The sequence below is a fragment of the Cololabis saira genome, chromosome 13 (genome assembly GCF_033807715.1).
Source record: "Cololabis saira isolate AMF1-May2022 chromosome 13, fColSai1.1, whole genome shotgun sequence".
Classification (NCBI taxonomy): Eukaryota; Metazoa; Chordata; class Actinopteri; order Beloniformes; family Belonidae; genus Cololabis; species Cololabis saira.
Genome location: NC_084599.1, coordinates 44886186 through 44902156, shown reverse-complemented (window position 1 = coordinate 44902156; position 15971 = coordinate 44886186). Strand labels below are relative to the sequence as shown.

The 15971-nt window shown below is 48.8% G+C and overlaps 11 non-coding genes across 11 annotated transcripts; all 11 read left to right on the top strand.

Annotated features, from left to right (window-relative positions):
• Positions 1 to 341: 341 nt before the first annotated feature.
• trnad-guc (transfer RNA aspartic acid (anticodon GUC)) lies at positions 342 to 413 on the top strand. The gene has a single exon. It is a non-coding gene; the product is annotated as a tRNA-Asp (tRNA).
• Positions 414 to 1722: 1309 nt separating this feature from the next.
• Positions 1723 to 1794, top strand: trnad-guc (transfer RNA aspartic acid (anticodon GUC)). The gene has a single exon. It is a non-coding gene; the product is annotated as a tRNA-Asp (tRNA).
• A 1309-nt stretch (positions 1795 to 3103) lies between these two features.
• Positions 3104 to 3175, top strand: trnad-guc (transfer RNA aspartic acid (anticodon GUC)). The gene has a single exon. It is a non-coding gene; the product is annotated as a tRNA-Asp (tRNA).
• A 1309-nt stretch (positions 3176 to 4484) lies between these two features.
• On the top strand, positions 4485 to 4556 carry trnad-guc (transfer RNA aspartic acid (anticodon GUC)). The gene has a single exon. It is a non-coding gene; the product is annotated as a tRNA-Asp (tRNA).
• Positions 4557 to 5865: 1309 nt separating this feature from the next.
• trnad-guc (transfer RNA aspartic acid (anticodon GUC)) lies at positions 5866 to 5937 on the top strand. The gene has a single exon. It is a non-coding gene; the product is annotated as a tRNA-Asp (tRNA).
• A 1309-nt stretch (positions 5938 to 7246) lies between these two features.
• Positions 7247 to 7318, top strand: trnad-guc (transfer RNA aspartic acid (anticodon GUC)). The gene has a single exon. It is a non-coding gene; the product is annotated as a tRNA-Asp (tRNA).
• Positions 7319 to 8627: 1309 nt separating this feature from the next.
• Positions 8628 to 8699, top strand: trnad-guc (transfer RNA aspartic acid (anticodon GUC)). Its single transcript has one exon. It is a non-coding gene; the product is annotated as a tRNA-Asp (tRNA).
• A 2690-nt stretch (positions 8700 to 11389) lies between these two features.
• On the top strand, positions 11390 to 11461 carry trnad-guc (transfer RNA aspartic acid (anticodon GUC)). Its single transcript has one exon. It is a non-coding gene; the product is annotated as a tRNA-Asp (tRNA).
• Positions 11462 to 12768: 1307 nt separating this feature from the next.
• trnad-guc (transfer RNA aspartic acid (anticodon GUC)) lies at positions 12769 to 12840 on the top strand. The gene has a single exon. It is a non-coding gene; the product is annotated as a tRNA-Asp (tRNA).
• Positions 12841 to 14149: 1309 nt separating this feature from the next.
• trnad-guc (transfer RNA aspartic acid (anticodon GUC)) lies at positions 14150 to 14221 on the top strand. Its single transcript has one exon. It is a non-coding gene; the product is annotated as a tRNA-Asp (tRNA).
• A 1309-nt stretch (positions 14222 to 15530) lies between these two features.
• Positions 15531 to 15602, top strand: trnad-guc (transfer RNA aspartic acid (anticodon GUC)). The gene has a single exon. It is a non-coding gene; the product is annotated as a tRNA-Asp (tRNA).
• Positions 15603 to 15971: the final 369 nt, after the last annotated feature.

Here is a 15971-nt window from a genome sequence, read left to right as displayed (position 1 = left end):
TTATTGGCGATATCGGCCTGGAGCCACTTAGCCTTGTGGCTTCAGCACCAAAACACCACCTCAATCCTGGCTCACCCGGAGCCACCCAAAGACCCGTCTCACCGTCCGACCCCGGGGACCCGCTCTTAAGCACCCCCTCCGACCGGACACCGGAGTGAAAGAGCCAGCCTGCGGAGCTGGAGGACCAGGGTCCTGGTACCCTAAACACCCAGACGCTACTGGTACCATGAACAGCACTCTGTCAGATACTCAGGCGCATTTTGCTTTTCACTCATGCTGTGGTTTCAGAACCTTCTGTTAGGACCTTCAGTCAGCTTCTTCAAAGAAAAACGAAAGAGCTGTCCTCGTTAGTATAGTGGACAGTATCTCTGCCTGTCACGCAGAAGACCGGGGTTCGATTCCCCGACGGGGAGACTTCTTGTTTAGTACGATGATAACTACATGATTAATTCAAGTAAACAATGGTCATTAAGAAAATAGACTCTAGAAGTTGCTTCTCAATGCTGCAGCTGGATCAGAGGAAACTCCGATTGAGGTAGGATTATATACACACAGAAAATTTCATTGAAGAAGTTCTGAAGACTTAAAATATTTCTGTCAAGTAAAAAGAGCAATTATTTAGGACAGCATACAGCATCACTCGGATCTGAAAGTCAACCTGCAGCAGAAGTTGTCTGAGATATCCAAACAAGGTTTTAAAGGGACAGAGCAGATGTTGTGTCTACAGCGGTGGTGCTAAAACTCTGGTTCTTTGGTCGCTCTCCTCTTCTTCCTCACTGCTGATCTGTTCCAGTCCTTGTTCTGGAGCTAGTGATGGTTTTTGTGCTTTCACCTACACTTTAAAATGTCCAATTTTCAGGAAGAAAAGAAACTTATAAACTGCCTGACACAGGGTGATGGATGGTTTCTAAGCCCTGGAAGGTGCTGAAGAGGTGAAACAACCGTGAATGAGCGTCTTTGGGGTCCCAGAGACCCCGTTGGAGGTCCTCTAAAATTCTTGAGAACCGGGCCGAGGACCGGGACTTCCAGCCGACCGAGTCCGAGAAAGGCGCACCGTTGTCGGACACCTTTTCGTCGATCACCGGTCCTCGGCTGGAAGTCCCCACCCGAGCGATTTAGCGGTCTAAACTCGGGCCGAACAACGCCCTTCTACCCTCCAGAATATTCTAAACTCTCTCGTGGGGGTCGCGGACTCAAATTACGAACCGTGAGCGAGCGCCACGTGGCACCTTCAGAACAAAGATGGGAGTTTGGCGGACCGCGACCGGAGTAAATGACTAATTTCCGGATCCGAAAAGGTTCTTCCAGAAAGTGGTTTAGAGCCCGTTTCAGAGCATTTGGAACACAATGAAATAGGTTTGTAGTAAAGTATAAAAAAATGTTATTGGCGATATCGGCCTGGAGCCACTTAGCCTTGTGGCTTCAGCACCAAAACACCACCTCAATCCTGGCTCACCCGGAGCCACCCAAAGACCCGTCTCACCGTCCGACCCCGGGGACCCGCTCTTAAGCACCCCCTCCGACCGGACACCGGAGTGAAAGAGCCAGCCTGCGGAGCTGGAGGACCAGGGTCCTGGTACCCTAAACACCCAGACGCTACTGGTACCATGAACAGCACTCTGTCAGATACTCAGGCGCATTTTGCTTTTCACTCATGCTGTGGTTTCAGGACCTTCTGTTAGGACCTTCAGTCAGCTTCTTCAAAGAAAAACGAAAGAGCTGTCCTCGTTAGTATAGTGGACAGTATCTCTGCCTGTCACGCAGAAGACCGGGGTTCGATTCCCCGACGGGGAGACTTCTTGTTTAGTACGATGATAACTACATGATTAATTCAAGTAAACAATGGTCATTAAGAAAATAGACTCTAGAAGTTGCTTCTCAATGCTGCAGCTGGATCAGAGGAAACTCCGATTGAGGTAGGATTATATACACACAGAAAATTTCATTGAAGAAGTTCTGAAGACTTAAAATATTTCTGTCAAGTAAAAAGAGCAATTATTTAGGACAGCATACAGCATCACTCGGATCTGAAAGTCAACCTGCAGCAGAAGTTGTCTGAGATATCCAAACAAGGTTTTAAAGGGACAGAGCAGATGTTGTGTCTACAGCGGTGGTGCTAAAACTCTGGTTCTTTGGTCGCTCTCCTCTTCTTCCTCACTGCTGATCTGTTCCAGTCCTTGTTCTGGAGCTAGTGATGGTTTTTGTGCTTTCACCTACACTTTAAAATGTCCAATTTTCAGGAAGAAAAGAAACTTATAAACTGCCTGACACAGGGTGATGGATGGTTTCTAAGCCCTGGAAGGTGCTGAAGAGGTGAAACAACCGTGAATGAGCGTCTTTGGGGTCCCAGAGACCCCGTTGGAGGTCCTCTAAAATTCTTGAGAACCGGGCCGAGGACCGGGACTTCCAGCCGACCGAGTCCGAGAAAGGCGCACCGTTGTCGGACACTTTTTCGTCGATCACCGGTCCTCGGCTGGAAGTCCCCACCCGAGCGATTTAGCGGTCTAAACTCGGGTCGAACAACGCCCTTCTACCCTCCAGAATATTCTAAACTCTCTCGTGGGGGTCGCGGACTCAAATTACGAACCGTGAGCGAGCGCCACGTGGCACCTTCAGAACAAAGATGGGAGTTTGGCGGACCGCGACCGGAGTAAATGACTAATTTCCGGATCCGAAAAGGTTCTTCCAGAAAGTGGTTTAGAGCCCGTTTCAGAGCATTTGGAACACAATGAAATAGGTTTGTAGTAAAGTATAAAAAAATGTTATTGGCGATATCGGCCTGGAGCCACTTAGCCTTGTGGCTTCAGCACCAAAACACCACCTCAATCCTGGCTCACCCGGAGCCACCCAAAGACCCGTCTCACCGTCCGACCCCGGGGACCCGCTCTTAAGCACCCCCTCCGACCGGACACCGGAGTGAAAGAGCCAGCCTGCGGAGCTGGAGGACCAGGGTCCTGGTACCCTAAACACCCAGACGCTACTGGTACCATGAACAGCACTCTGTCAGATACTCAGGCGCATTTTGCTTTTCACTCATGCTGTGGTTTCAGGACCTTCTGTTAGGACCTTCAGTCAGCTTCTTCAAAGAAAAACGAAAGAGCTGTCCTCGTTAGTATAGTGGACAGTATCTCTGCCTGTCACGCAGAAGACCGGGGTTCGATTCCCCGACGGGGAGACTTCTTGTTTAGTACGATGATAACTACATGATTAATTCAAGTAAACAATGGTCATTAAGAAAATAGACTCTAGAAGTTGCTTCTCAATGCTGCAGCTGGATCAGAGGAAACTCCGATTGAGGTAGGATTATATACACACAGAAAATTTCATTGAAGAAGTTCTGAAGACTTAAAATATTTCTGTCAAGTAAAAAGAGCAATTATTTAGGACAGCATACAGCATCACTCGGATCTGAAAGTCAACCTGCAGCAGAAGTTGTCTGAGATATCCAAACAAGGTTTTAAAGGGACAGAGCAGATGTTGTGTCTACAGCGGTGGTGCTAAAACTCTGGTTCTTTGGTCGCTCTCCTCTTCTTCCTCACTGCTGATCTGTTCCAGTCCTTGTTCTGGAGCTAGTGATGGTTTTTGTGCTTTCACCTACACTTTAAAATGTCCAATTTTCAGGAAGAAAAGAAACTTATAAACTGCCTGACACAGGGTGATGGATGGTTTCTAAGCCCTGGAAGGTGCTGAAGAGGTGAAACAACCGTGAATGAGCGTCTTTGGGGTCCCAGAGACCCCGTTGGAGGTCCTCTAAAATTCTTGAGAACCGGGCCGAGGACCGGGACTTCCAGCCGACCGAGTCCGAGAAAGGCGCACCGTTGTCGGACACTTTTTCGTCGATCACCGGTCCTCGGCTGGAAGTCCCCACCCGAGCGATTTAGCGGTCTAAACTCGGGCCGAACAACGCCCTTCTACCCTCCAGAATATTCTAAACTCTCTCGTGGGGGTCGCGGACTCAAATTACGAACCGTGAGCGAGCGCCACGTGGCACCTTCAGAACAAAGATGGGAGTTTGGCGGACCGCGACCGGAGTAAATGACTAATTTCCGGATCCGAAAAGGTTCTTCCAGAAAGTGGTTTAGAGCCCGTTTCAGAGCATTTGGAACACAATGAAATAGGTTTGTAGTAAAGTATAAAAAAATGTTATTGGCGATATCGGCCTGGAGCCACTTAGCCTTGTGGCTTCAGCACCAAAACACCACCTCAATCCTGGCTCACCCGGAGCCACCCAAAGACCCGTCTCACCGTCCGACCCCGGGGACCCGCTCTTAAGCACCCCCTCCGACCGGACACCGGAGTGAAAGAGCCAGCCTGCGGAGCTGGAGGACCAGGGTCCTGGTACCCTAAACACCCAGACGCTACTGGTACCATGAACAGCACTCTGTCAGATACTCAGGCGCATTTTGCTTTTCACTCATGCTGTGGTCTCAGGACCTTCTGTTAGGACCTTCAGTCAGCTTCTTCAAAGAAAAACGAAAGAGCTGTCCTCGTTAGTATAGTGGACAGTATCTCTGCCTGTCACGCAGAAGACCGGGGTTCGATTCCCCGACGGGGAGACTTCTTGTTTAGTACGATGATAACTACATGATTAATTCAAGTAAACAATGGTCATTAAGAAAATAGACTCTAGAAGTTGCTTCTCAATGCTGCAGCTGGATCAGAGGAAACTCCGATTGAGGTAGGATTATATACACACAGAAAATTTCATTGAAGAAGTTCTGAAGACTTAAAATATTTCTGTCAAGTAAAAAGAGCAATTATTTAGGACAGCATACAGCATCACTGGGATCTGAAAGTCAACCTGCAGCAGAAGTTGTCTGAGATATCCAAACAAGGTTTTAGAGGGACAGAGCAGATGTTGTGTCTACAGCGGTGGTGCTAAAACTCTGGTTCTTTGGTCGCTCTCCTCTTCTTCCTCACTGCTGATCTGTTCCAGTCCTTGTTCTGGAGCTAGTGATGGTTTTTGTGCTTTCACCTACACTTTAAAATGTCCAATTTTCAGGAAGAAAAGAAACTTATAAACTGCCTGACACAGGGTGATGGATGGTTTCTAAGCCCTGGAAGGTGCTGAAGAGGTGAAACAACCGTGAATGAGCGTCTTTGGGGTCCCAGAGACCCCGTTGGAGGTCCTCTAAAATTCTTGAGAACCGGGCCGAGGACCGGGACTTCCAGCCGACCGAGTCCGAGAAAGGCGCACCGTTGTCGGACACTTTTTCGTCGATCACCGGTCCTCGGCTGGAAGTCCCCACCCGAGCGATTTAGCGGTCTAAACTCGGGCCGAACAACGCCCTTCTACCCTCCAGAATATTCTAAACTCTCTCGTGGGGGTCGCGGACTCAAATTACGAACCGTGAGCGAGCGCCACGTGGCACCTTCAGAACAAAGATGGGAGTTTGGCGGACCGCGACCGGAGTAAATGACTAATTTCCGGATCCGAAAAGGTTCTTCCAGAAAGTGGTTTAGAGCCCGTTTCAGAGCATTTGGAACACAATGAAATAGGTTTGTAGTAAAGTATAAAAAAATGTTATTGGCGATATCGGCCTGGAGCCACTTAGCCTTGTGGCTTCAGCACCAAAACACCACCTCAATCCTGGCTCACCCGGAGCCACCCAAAGACCCGTCTCACCGTCCGACCCCGGGGACCCGCTCTTAAGCACCCCCTCCGACCGGACACCGGAGTGAAAGAGCCAGCCTGCGGAGCTGGAGGACCAGGGTCCTGGTACCCTAAACACCCAGACGCTACTGGTACCATGAACAGCACTCTGTCAGATACTCAGGCGCATTTTGCTTTTCACTCATGCTGTGGTTTCAGGACCTTCTGTTAGGACCTTCAGTCAGCTTCTTCAAAGAAAAACGAAAGAGCTGTCCTCGTTAGTATAGTGGACAGTATCTCTGCCTGTCACGCAGAAGACCGGGGTTCGATTCCCCGACGAGGAGACTTCTTGTTTAGTACGATGATAACTACATGATTAATTCAAGTAAACAATGGTCATTAAGAAAATAGACTCTAGAAGTTGCTTCTCAATGCTGCAGCTGGATCAGAGGAAACTCCGATTGAGGTAGGATTATATACACACAGAAAATTTCATTGAAGAAGTTCTGAAGACTTAAAATATTTCTGTCAAGTAAAAAGAGCAATTATTTAGGACAGCATACAGCATCACTCGGATCTGAAAGTCAACCTGCAGCAGAAGTTGTCTGAGATATCCAAACAAGGTTTTAAAGGGACAGAGCAGATGTTGTGTCTACAGCGGTGGTGCTAAAACTCTGGTTCTTTGGTCGCTCTCCTCTTCTTCCTCACTGCTGATCTGTTCCAGTCCTTGTTCTGGAGCTAGTGATGGTTTTTGTGCTTTCACCTACACTTTAAAATGTCCAATTTTCAGGAAGAAAAGAAACTTATAAACTGCCTGACACAGGGTGATGGATGGTTTCTAAGCCCTGGAAGGTGCTGAAGAGGTGAAACAACCGTGAATGAGCGTCTTTGGGGTCCCAGAGACCCCGTTGGAGGTCCTCTAAAATTCTTGAGAACCGGGCCGAGGACCGGGACTTCCAGCCGACCGAGTCCGAGAAAGGCGCACCGTTGTCGGACACTTTTTCGTCGATCACCGGTCCTCGGCTGGAAGTCCCCACCCGAGCGATTTAGCGGTCTAAACTCGGGCCGAACAACGCCCTTCTACCCTCCAGAATATTCTAAACTCTCTCGTGGGGGTCGCGGACTCAAATTACGAACCGTGAGCGAGCGCCACGTGGCACCTTCAGAACAAAGATGGGAGTTTGGCGGACCGCGACCGGAGTAAATGACTAATTTCCGGATCCGAAAAGGTTCTTCCAGAAAGTGGTTTAGAGCCCGTTTCAGAGCATTTGGAACACAATGAAATAGGTTTGTAGTAAAGTATAAAAAAATGTTATTGGCGATATCGGCCTGGAGCCACTTAGCCTTGTGGCTTCAGCACCAAAACACCACCTCAATCCTGGCTCACCCGGAGCCACCCAAAGACCCGTCTCACCGTCCGACCCCGGGGACCCGCTCTTAAGCACCCCCTCCGACCGGACACCGGAGTGAAAGAGCCAGCCTGCGGAGCTGGAGGACCAGGGTCCTGGTACCCTAAACACCCAGACGCTACTGGTACCATGAACAGCACTCTGTCAGATACTCAGGCGCATTTTGCTTTTCACTCATGCTGTGGTCTCAGGACCTTCTGTTAGGACCTTCAGTCAGCTTCTTCAAAGAAAAACGAAAGAGCTGTCCTCGTTAGTATAGTGGACAGTATCTCTGCCTGTCACGCAGAAGGCCGGGGTTCGATTCCCCGACGGGGAGACTTCTTGTTTAGTACGATGATAACTACATGATTAATTCAAGTAAACAATGGTCATTAAGAAAATAGACTCTAGAAGTTGCTTCTCAATGCTGCAGCTGGATCAGAGGAAACTCCGATTGAGGTAGGATTATATACACACAGAAAATTTCATTGAAGAAGTTCTGAAGACTTAAAATATTTCTGTCAAGTAAAAAGAGCAATTATTTAGGACAGCATACAGCATCACTGGGATCTGAAAGTCAACCTGCAGCAGAAGTTGTCTGAGATATCCAAACAAGGTTTTAGAGGGACAGAGCAGATGTTGTGTCTACAGCGGTGGTGCTAAAACTCTGGTTCTTTGGTCGCTCTCCTCTTCTTCCTCACTGCTGATCTGTTCCAGTCCTTGTTCTGGAGCTAGTGATGGTTTTTGTGCTTTCACCTACACTTTAAAATGTCCAATTTTCAGGAAGAAAAGAAACTTATAAACTGCCTGACACAGGGTGATGGATGGTTTCTAAGCCCTGGAAGGTGCTGAAGAGGTGAAACAACCGTGAATGAGCGTCTTTGGGGTCCCAGAGACCCCGTTGGAGGTCCTCTAAAATTCTTGAGAACCGGGCCGAGGACCGGGACTTCCAGCCGACCGAGTCCGAGAAAGGCGCACCGTTGTCGGACACTTTTTCGTCGATCACCGGTCCTCGGCTGGAAGTCCCCACCCGAGCGATTTAGCGGTCTAAACTCGGGCCGAACAACGCCCTTCTACCCTCCAGAATATTCTAAACTCTCTCGTGGGGGTCGCGGACTCAAATTACGAACCGTGAGCGAGCGCCACGTGGCACCTTCAGAACAAAGATGGGAGTTTGGCGGACCCCGACCGGAGTAAATGACTAATTTCCGGATCCGAAAAGGTTCTTCCAGAAAGTGGTTTAGAGCCCGTTTCAGAGCATTTGGAACACAATGAAATAGGTTTGTAGTAAAGTATAAAAAAATGTTATTGGCGATATCGGCCTGGAGCCACTTAGCCTTGTGGCTTCAGCACCAAAACACCACCTCAATCCTGGCTCACCCGGAGCCACCCAAAGACCCGTCTCACCGTCCGACCCCGGGGACCCGCTCTTAAGCACCCCCTCCGACCGGACACCGGAGTGAAAGAGCCAGCCTGCGGAGCTGGAGGACCAGGGTCCTGGTACCCTAAACACCCAGACGCTACTGGTACCATGAACAGCACTCTGTCAGATACTCAGGCGCATTTTGCTTTTCACTCATGCTGTGGTTTCAGGACCTTCTGTTAGGACCTTCAGTCAGCTTCTTCAAAGAAAAACGAAAGAGCTGTCCTCGTTAGTATAGTGGACAGTATCTCTGCCTGTCACGCAGAAGACCGGGGTTCGATTCCCCGACGAGGAGACTTCTTGTTTAGTACGATGATAACTACATGATTAATTCAAGTAAACAATGGTCATTAAGAAAATAGACTCTAGAAGTTGCTTCTCAATGCTGCAGCTGGATCAGAGGAAACTCCGATTGAGGTAGGATTATATACACACAGAAAATTTCATTGAAGAAGTTCTGAAGACTTAAAATATTTCTGTCAAGTAAAAAGAGCAATTATTTAGGACAGCATACAGCATCACTCGGATCTGAAAGTCAACCTGCAGCAGAAGTTGTCTGAGATATCCAAACAAGGTTTTAGAGGGACAGAGCAGATGTTGTGTCTACAGCGGTGGTGCTAAAACTCTGGTTCTTTGGTCGCTCTCCTCTTTTTCCTCACTGCTGATCTGTTCCAGTCCTTGTTCTGGAGCTAGTGATGGTTTTTGTGCTTTCACCTACACTTTAAAATGTCCAATTTTCAGGAAGAAAAGAAACTTATAAACTGCCTGACACAGGGTGATGGCTGGTTTCTAAGCCCTGGAAGGTGCTGAAGAGGTGAAACAACCGTGAATGAGCGTCTTTGGGGTCCCAGAGACCCCGTTGGATGTCCTCTAAAATTCTTGAGAACCGGGCCGAGGACCGGGACTTCCAGCCGACCGAGTCCGAGAAAGGCGCACCGTTGTCGGACACTTTTTCGTCGATCACCGGTCCTCGGCTGGAAGTCCCCACCCGAGCGATTTAGCGGTCTAAACTCGGGCCGAACAACGCCCTTCTACCCTCCAGAATATTCTAAACTCTCTCGTGGGGGTCGCAGACTCAAATTACGAACCGTGAGCGAGCGCCACGTGGCACCTTCAGAACAAAGATGGGAGTTTGGCGGACCGCGACCGGAGTAAATGACTAATTTCCGGATCCGAAAAGGTTCTTCCAGAAAGTGGTTTAGAGCCCGTTTCAGAGCATTTGGAACACAATGAAATAGGTTTGTAGTAAAGTATAAAAAAATGTTATTGGCGATATCGGCCTGGAGCCACTTAGCCTTGTGGCTTCAGCACCAAAACACCACCTCAATCCTGGCTCACCCGGAGCCACCCAAAGACCCGTCTCACCGTCCGACCCCGGGGACCCGCTCTTAAGCACCCCCTCCGACCGGACACCGGAGTGAAAGAGCCAGCCTGCGGAGCTGGAGGACCAGGGTCCTGGTACCCTAAACACCCAGACGCTACTGGTACCATGAACAGCACTCTGTCAGATACTCAGGCGCATTTTGCTTTTCACTCATGCTGTGGTTTCAGGACCTTCTGTTAGGACCTTCAGTCAGCTTCTTCAAAGAAAAACGAAAGAGCTGTCCTCGTTAGTATAGTGGACAGTATCTCTGCCTGTCACGCAGAAGGCCGGGATTCGATTCCCCGACGGGGAGACTTCTTGTTTAGTACGATGATAACTACATGATTAATTCAAGTAAACAATGGTCATTAAGAAAATAGACTCTAGAAGTTGCTTCTCAATGCTGCAGCTGGATCAGAGGAAACTCCGATTGAGGTAGGATTATATACACACAGAAAATTTCATTGAAGAAGTTCTGAAGACTTAAAATATTTCTGTCAAGTAAAAAGAGCAATTATTTAGGACAGCATACAGCATCACTCGGATCTGAAAGTCAACCTGCAGCAGAAGTTGTCTGAGATATCCAAACAAGGTTTTAGAGGGACAGAGCAGATGTTGTGTCTACAGCGGTGGTGCTAAAACTCTGGTTCTTTGGTCGCTCTCCTCTTCTTCCTCACTGCTGATCTGTTCCAGTCCTTGTTCTGGAGCTAGTGATGGTTTTTGTGCTTTCACCTACACTTTAAAATGTCCAATTTTCAGGAAGAAAAGAAACTTATAAACTGCCTGACACAGGGTGATGGATGGTTTCTAAGCCCTGGAAGGTGCTGAAGAGGTGAAACAACCGTGAATGAGCGTCTTTGGGGTCCCAGAGACCCCGTTGGAGGTCCTCTAAAATTCTTGAGAACCGGGCCGAGGACCGGGACTTCCAGCCGACCGAGTCCGAGAAAGGCGCACCGTTGTCGGACACTTTTTCGTCGATCACCGGTCCTCGGCTGGAAGTCCCCACCCGAGCGATTTAGCGGTCTAAACTCGGGCCGAACAACGCCCTTCTACCCTCCAGAATATTCTAAACTCTCTCGTGGGGGTCGCGGACTCAAATTACGAACCGTGAGCGAGCGCCACGTGGCACCTTCAGAACAAAGATGGGAGTTTGGCGGACCGCGACCGGAGTAAATGACTAATTTCCGGATCCGAAAAGGTTCTTCCAGAAAGTGGTTTAGAGCCCGTTTCAGAGCATTTGGAACACAATGAAATAGGTTTGTAGTAAAGTATAAAAAAATGTTATTGGCGATATCGGCCTGGAGCCACTTAGCCTTGTGGCTTCAGCACCAAAACACCACCTCAATCCTGGCTCACCCGGAGCCACCCAAAGACCCGTCTCACCGTCCGACCCCGGGGACCCGCTCTTAAGCACCCCCTCCGACCGGACACCGGAGTGAAAGAGCCAGCCTGCGGAGCTGGAGGACCAGGGTCCTGGTACCCTAAACACCCAGACGCTACTGGTACCATGAACAGCACTCTGTCAGATACTCAGGCGCATTTTGCTTTTCACTCATGCTGTGGTTTCAGGACCTTCTGTTAGGACCTTCAGTCAGCTTCTTCAAAGAAAAACGAAAGAGCTGTCCTCGTTAGTATAGTGGACAGTATCTCTGCCTGTCACGCAGAAGACCGGGGTTCGATTCCCCGACGGGGAGACTTCTTATTTAGTACGATGATAACTACATGATTAATTCAAGTAAACAATGGTCATTAAGAAAATAGACTCTAGAAGTTGCTTCTCAATGCTGCAGCTGGATCAGAGGAAACTCCGATTGAGGTAGGATTATATACACACAGAAAATTTCATTGAAGAAGTTCTGAAGACTTAAAACATTTCTGTCAAGTAAAAAGAGCAATTATTTAGGACAGCATACAGCATCACTCGGATCTGAAAGTCAACCTGCAGCAGAAGTTGTCTGAGATATCCAAACAAGGTTTTAGAGGGACAGAGCAGATGTTGTGTCTACAGCGGTGGTGCTAAAACTCTGGTTCTTTGGTCGCTCTCCTCTTCTTCCTCACTGCTGATCTGTTCCAGTCCTTGTTCTGGAGCTAGTGATGGTTTTTGTGCTTTCACCTACACTTTAAAATGTCCAATTTTCAGGAAGAAAAGAAACTTATAAACTGCCTGACACAGGGTGATGGATGGTTTCTAAGCCCTGGAAGGTGCTGAAGAGGTGAAACAACCGTGAATGAGCGTCTTTGGGGTCCCAGAGACCCCGTTGGAGGTCCTCTAAAATTCTTGAGAACCGGGCCGAGGACCGGGACTTCCAGCCGACCGAGTCCGAGAAAGGCGCACCGTTGTCGGACACTTTTTCGTCGATCACCGGTCCTCGGCTGGAAGTCCCCACCCGAGCGATTTAGCGGTCTAAACTCGGGCCGAACAACGCCCTTCTACCCTCCAGAATATTCTAAACTCTCGTGGGGGTCGCGGACTCAAATTACGAACCGTGACCGAGCGCCACGTGGCACCTTCAGAACAAAGATGGGAGTTTGGCGGACCGCGACCGGAGTAAATGACTAATTTCCGGATCCGAAAAGGTTCTTCCAGAAAGTGGTTTAGAGCCCGTTTCAGAGCATTTGGAACACAATGAAATAGGTTTGTAGTAAAGTATAAAAAAATGTTATTGGCGATATCGGCCTGGAGCCACTTAGCCTTGTGGCTTCAGCACCAAAACACCACCTCAATCCTGGCTCACCCGGAGCCACCCAAAGACCCGTCTCACCGTCCGACCCCGGGGACCCGCTCTTAAGCACCCCCTCCGACCGGACACCGGAGTGAAAGAGCCAGCCTGCGGAGCTGGAGGACCAGGGTCCTGGTACCCTAAACACCCAGACGCTACTGGTACCATGAACAGCACTCTGTCAGATACTCAGGCGCATTTTGCTTTTCACTCATGCTGTGGTTTCAGGACCTTCTGTTAGGACCTTCAGTCAGCTTCTTCAAAGAAAAACGAAAGAGCTGTCCTCGTTAGTATAGTGGACAGTATCTCTGCCTGTCACGCAGAAGACCGGGGTTCGATTCCCCGACGGGGAGACTTCTTGTTTAGTACGATGATAACTACATGATTAATTCAAGTAAACAATGGTCATTAAGAAAATAGACTCTAGAAGTTGCTTCTCAATGCTGCAGCTGGATCAGAGGAAACTCCGATTGAGGTAGGATTATATACACACAGAAAATTTCATTGAAGAAGTTCTGAAGACTTAAAATATTTCTGTCAAGTAAAAAGAGCAATTATTTAGGACAGCATACAGCATCACTCGGATCTGAAAGTCAACCTGCAGCAGAAGTTGTCTGAGATATCCAAACAAGGTTTTAGAGGGACAGAGCAGATGTTGTGTCTACAGCGGTGGTGCTAAAACTCTGGTTCTTTGGTCGCTCTCCTCTTTTTCCTCACTGCTGATCTGTTCCAGTCCTTGTTCTGGAGCTAGTGATGGTTTTTGTGCTTTCACCTACACTTTAAAATGTCCAATTTTCAGGAAGAAAAGAAACTTATAAACTGCCTGACACAGGGTGATGGATGGTTTCTAAGCCCTGGAAGGTGCTGAAGAGGTGAAACAACCGTGAATGAGCGTCTTTGGGGTCCCAGAGACCCCGTTGGATGTCCTCTAAAATTCTTGAGAACCGGGCCGAGGACCGGGACTTCCAGCCGACCGAGTCCGAGAAAGGCGCACCGTTGTCGGACACTTTTTCGTCGATCACCGGTCCTCGGCTGGAAGTCCCCACCCGAGCGATTTAGCGGTCTAAACTCGGGCCGAACAACGCCCTTCTACCCTCCAGAATATTCTAAACTCTCTCGTGGGGGTCGCGGACTCAAATTACGAACCGTGAGCGAGCGCCACGTGGCACCTTCAGAACAAAGATGGGAGTTTGGCGGACTGCGACCGGAGTAAATGACTAATTTCCGGATCCGAAAAGGTTCTTCCAGAAAGTGGTTTAGAGCCCGTTTCAGAGCATTTGGAACACAATGAAATAGGTTTGTAGTAAAGTATAAAAAAATGTTATTGGCGATATCGGCCTGGAGCCACTTAGCCTTGTGGCTTCAGCACCAAAACACCACCTCAATCCTGGCTCACCCGGAGCCACCCAAAGACCCGTCTCACCGTCCGACCCCGGGGACCCGCTCTTAAGCACCCCCTCCGACAGGACACCGGAGTGAAAGAGCCAGCCTGCGGAGCTGGAGGACCAGGGTCCTGGTACCCTAAACACCCAGACGCTACTGGTACCATGAACAGCACTCTGTCAGATACTCAGGCGCATTTTGCTTTTCACTCATGCTGTGGTTTCAGGACCTTCTGTTAGGACCTTCAGTCAGCTTCTTCAAAGAAAAACGAAAGAGCTGTCCTCGTTAGTATAGTGGACAGTATCTCTGCCTGTCACGCAGAAGACCGGGGTTCGATTCCCCGACGGGGAGACTTCTTGTTTAGTACGATGATAACTACATGATTAATTCAAGTAAACAATGGTCATTAAGAAAATAGACTCTAGAAGTTGCTTCTCAATGCTGCAGCTGGATCAGAGGAAACTCCGATTGAGGTAGGATTATATACACACAGAAAATTTCATTGAAGAAGTTCTGAAGACTTAAAATATTTCTGTCAAGTAAAAAGAGCAATTATTTAGGACAGCATACAGCATCACTCGGATCTGAAAGTCAACCTGCAGCAGAAGTTGTCTGAGATATCCAAACAAGGTTTTAAAGGGACAGAGCAGATGTTGTGTCTACAGCGGTGGTGCTAAAACTCTGGTTCTTTGGTCGCTCTCCTCTTCTTCCTCACTGCTGATCTGTTCCAGTCCTTGTTCTGGAGCTAGTGATGGTTTTTGTGCTTTCACCTACACTTTAAAATGTCCAATTTTCAGGAAGAAAAGAAACTTATAAACTGCCTGACACAGGGTGATGGGTGGTTTCTAAGCCCTGGAAGGTGCTGAAGAGGTGAAACAACCGTGAATGAGCGTCTTTGGCGTCCCAGAGACCCCGTTGGAGGTCCTCTAAAATTCTTGAGAACCGGGCCGAGGACCGGGACTTCCAGCCGACCGAGTCCGAGAAAGGCGCACCGTTGTCGGACACTTTTTCGTCGATCACCGGTCCTCGGCTGGAAGTCCCCACCCGAGCGATTTAGCGGTCTAAACTCGGGCCGAACAACGCCCTTCTACCCTCCAGAATATTCTAAACTCTCTCGTGGGGGTCGCGGACTCAAATTACGAACCGTGAGCGAGCGCCACGTGGCACCTTCAGAACAAAGATGGGAGTTTGGCGGACCGCGACCGGAGTAAATGACTAATTTCCGGATCCGAAAAGGTTCTTCCAGAAAGTGGTTTAGAGCCCGTTTCAGAGCATTTGGAACACAATGAAATAGGTTTGTAGTAAAGTATAAAAAAATGTTATTGGCGATATCGGCCTGGAGCCACTTAGCCTTGTGGCTTCAGCACCAAAACACCACCTCAATCCTGGCTCACCCGGAGCCACCCAAAGACCCGTCTCACCGTCCGACCCCGGGGACCCGCTCTTAAGCACCCCCTCCGACCGGACACCGGAGTGAAAGAGCCAGCCTGCGGAGCTGGAGGACCAGGGTCCTGGTACCCTAAACACCCAGACGCTACTGGTACCATGAACAGCACTCTGTCAGATACTCAGGCGCATTTTGCTTTTCACTCATGCTGTGGTTTCAGGACCTTCTGTTAGGACCTTCAGTCAGCTTCTTCAAAGAAAAACGAAAGAGCTGTCCTCGTTAGTATAGTGGACAGTATCTCTGCCTGTCACGCAGAAGACCGGGGTTCGATTCCCCGACGGGGAGACTTCTTGTTTAGTACGATGATAACTACATGATTAATTCAAGTAAACAATGGTCATTAAGAAAATAGACTCTAGAAGTTGCTTCTCAATGCTGCAGCTGGATCAGAGGAAACTCCGATTGAGGTAGGATTATATACACACAGAAAATTTCATTGAAGAAGTTCTGAAGACTTAAAATATTTCTGTCAAGTAAAAAGAGCAATTATTTAGGACAGCATACAGCATCACTCGGATCTGAAAGTCAACCTGCAGCAGAAGTTGTCTGAGATATCCAAACAAGGTTTTAGAGGGACAGAGCAGATGTTGTGTCTACAGCGGTGGTGCTAAAACTCTGGTTCTTTGGTCGCTCTCCTCTTCTTCCTCACTGCTG